A 3,150-nucleotide genomic window follows, 5' to 3' on the forward strand; every position below is an offset into this window, starting at 1 on the left:
CCAACCCCAACCCTACCCTAACCCAAGTCTAACCCTGACCCTGATCCCTGACCCCGACCCTAACCCTAACCCAAACCTGACCCTCACCCTAACCCTATCCCTAACCCAACCCTAACCCTAACCCCTAACCCCAACCCTAACCGAACCCTAAGCCTACCCTAACCCTAACCCTAACCCACCATGTCCGGCCTTTAACAATTGATTTCCAAAGAACTATTAGGCCGTAGTTGGTAATATAAAGAATTAATATCCCATGAATGCTCATTATCTCAATGGTGTTCCTGGGCTTTGGTTAGCCATCCCCCTTAACCTTCTCAGTCATGTCCATGGTGGGTCCTATCACCATCCCCACTCCACAAGTTAGAGGTCACAGGAACCTGTCTAGGATTTTACATCTGAACATAGCCAGGCCTGGATATAAGCCAGGCACAGAGAGTGTCAGGAGAGATGCTGGTGTCATAACAGTGCCCAGAAAAGGAGGTGCAGACGGGCACACGATGTGATGGTCAGACAAGATGTGGACCCAGCCCCACTGCAGACCAGCATGCCCTTTTTCCTCCTTACACCACGTTTTTGCCTTATATGAGCAGCAGAGTCCAGGGAGGAAGCTCAGTCAGGTGTACAGTACAGATCCAGAGATGCTATAACTAACTCAATGAAATGCAAAACAGACAAAATACAGCATACAGCAAACCACCGTTACAGCTTGTTTAGGTGGCTGCTCTTTATGTGGGTAGTCTGCATGTCTCTCTTTTCCAAAACAGACACAAATTCGGCTACAGCACTCTTCCCCCTCGCTCTTCTCTACTCTCTCTCTCTTCTCTTCCCCACTCTCTCCTTATCTCTCTCCCCTCTTTTCTCTCCTCCTCGGTGCTGCTCTGCAGCCTCCCTCCTCCCACCAATAAAGACCTTTTGTACAAAAAAAAAAATTCAGCTACAGCAGTGGTTCTCAACCTTCCTAATGCTGCAGCCCTTTAATACACTTCCTGTGCTTTGAGACCCACAGGTTGAGAACCGCTGAGCTACAGCAAACAAGTGTGGAGTCAGAGATAGATGCTCCTTGCTTCCCTTCAGCTCACTCCTCAATGTGGGCTCCTTGCTGGTAACTTCCCCCACACAGGCCTAGGATATAACTTGGTCCAGGATTGGGGCTCTGACATGCCCATGCCCTCTCTGCACCTCAAGAATTAAATATGTGAGATGGTCACATGGCTCATGGGGATGACAGTACCTGGGAGCCAGTGACTTCAAGATTCTCTCAACTCCAGGAAAGTCTGGGGGCAAGGCCAGTGGTTCCCACAATCCTTGGATGCTATCGGGAGACTGTGCAGGCCGTTTTCCTCATGTCTTTCTGAAAGCAGATTAGATGGGAGGGGAGACTTCATGACGCTTCCAGTCCCAGCCTCCCTAGTAGGTAAGAGCAGCACTACTGGCTAGAAAAAGGTATCACAGTAATCCCCGTATTATTTGTTTCTCCTTCGGTCTTAACCAGGCGTCCTCAAACTACGGCCTGCGGGCCACATGCGGCCCACCAAGGACATTCATCAGGCCCGCTGCATGTTTTTGCCACCACTGCCTGTCCTGTTTAGCAGCCGGCTCATACCGGGCCCACAGTCCGGCCCTCCAACAGTCTGAGGGACACTGAATTGGCCCCCCATTTAAAAAGTTTGAGGACCCCTGGTCTTAACCAACAATCTATAATTACAAACTAAGGATACCTTGGCCAAGCACAATGGCTCACATCTGTAATCTGCATTCCAGGAGGCCAAGGCTGGTGGCTTGCCTTGAGCTCAGGAATTCCAGACCAACCTGAGCCAGAGTGAAATAGCCAGGCTTTGTGGCAGGCACCTGTAGTCCCAGCTACTTGGGAGGCTAAGGCAAGAGAATCACTTAAGCCCAAGAGTTTGAGGTTGCTGTGAGCTGTGACGCCATGGCATTCTACCAAGGGTGACATAGTGAGACCCTGTCTCAAAAAAAGAAAAAAAGCAAAGAAAAACTCTTTCCTGTCTTTATCTGAACCTGGTACCTTGACCTGATAAATGACAGGGCAGTTACTTTCTCAGAAGCCAGTCATGCTAATATCTAGAAAAGCAGCAATTTAGGGAAAAGGAACAGCAAGTTTTAAGACCTTGAAACAACGTGAGAGTCTGGTTACTTTAGGAGCAGAAAGAGGACCAAATTGGAGGGGCCATCAGGTGTACAGACATGTGCAGGCCTGTGTCGGGCCTTCCCATCAGTCTTCATATTGTATCCTGGGCAAAGGGAAGTCACTGTATCAGGAGAATGTTATCCAACATCCATGAAGAGTACAGACAGTGGATAGTAATGGAGCCTAATGTTAGAAAGTTAGCACAGCAGGCAAGTAAGAGAGAGCAGAACCAGAATGACCATCAGTAAAGATAATGAATACGTAAAAGATTTCAGATTTATTTTGAAGACAGAGCTGACATACTAGCTAAAGTACTGGACATACTGTGTTGAACAAAGGGGGCAACAGAGGTGATACAGGTTGGGACCTAATCAAGTACATGGGCAGTAACACCATTCACCAAAAAGCAGAAAACAAAGGGAGATTTGGAGCCTCATCAGGTGTTTTGAACACATTAAGTTTGAAATACCTATGAAACACCAATGTGGAGATGGCAGTTTGGCTCCAAGTATCTATCTAGTCTGGAATGCAAGTGTTGAAGACAACAGCAAAGGCCAAGCTGCTGAGGAGCATCAGGTCACCTGAAGATCCCAACTCAACGGGGCCTAGGACCTAAGACTGATGCCTGGAGCCACCAACATTTACACAAGAGGTCCACTAAGGCACACTCCAAAGCAAGAGGCTCCCTGTTCCCATGGACAGAGAGTAGTTTGATGGAAGCTACAATGCTTAACTGAGAATGACACCTGCTCAGGAACAAAGACAACATGGACTGTCTCAGCTCCCATAGTACAGCGGTTAGGGCACCAGCCTCATACACCAAGGGTGGCGGGTTCGGACCCAGCCTGGGCCAGCTAAAAATAAAATTAAGAAGTAAACTTCTGGGTGGCACTTGTGGCTCAGTGGGTAGGGCACCAGTCCTATATACTAAGGGTGGTGAGTTGGAACCTGGTCCCAACCAAACTGCAATAAACAATAGCCAGGCATTGTGGTGGGCACCT

This window comes from Otolemur garnettii, unplaced genomic scaffold (genome assembly GCF_000181295.1).
Source record: "Otolemur garnettii isolate 467f Iridium unplaced genomic scaffold, OtoGar3 scaffold00245, whole genome shotgun sequence".
NCBI classification, from domain to species: domain Eukaryota; kingdom Metazoa; phylum Chordata; class Mammalia; order Primates; family Galagidae; genus Otolemur; species Otolemur garnettii.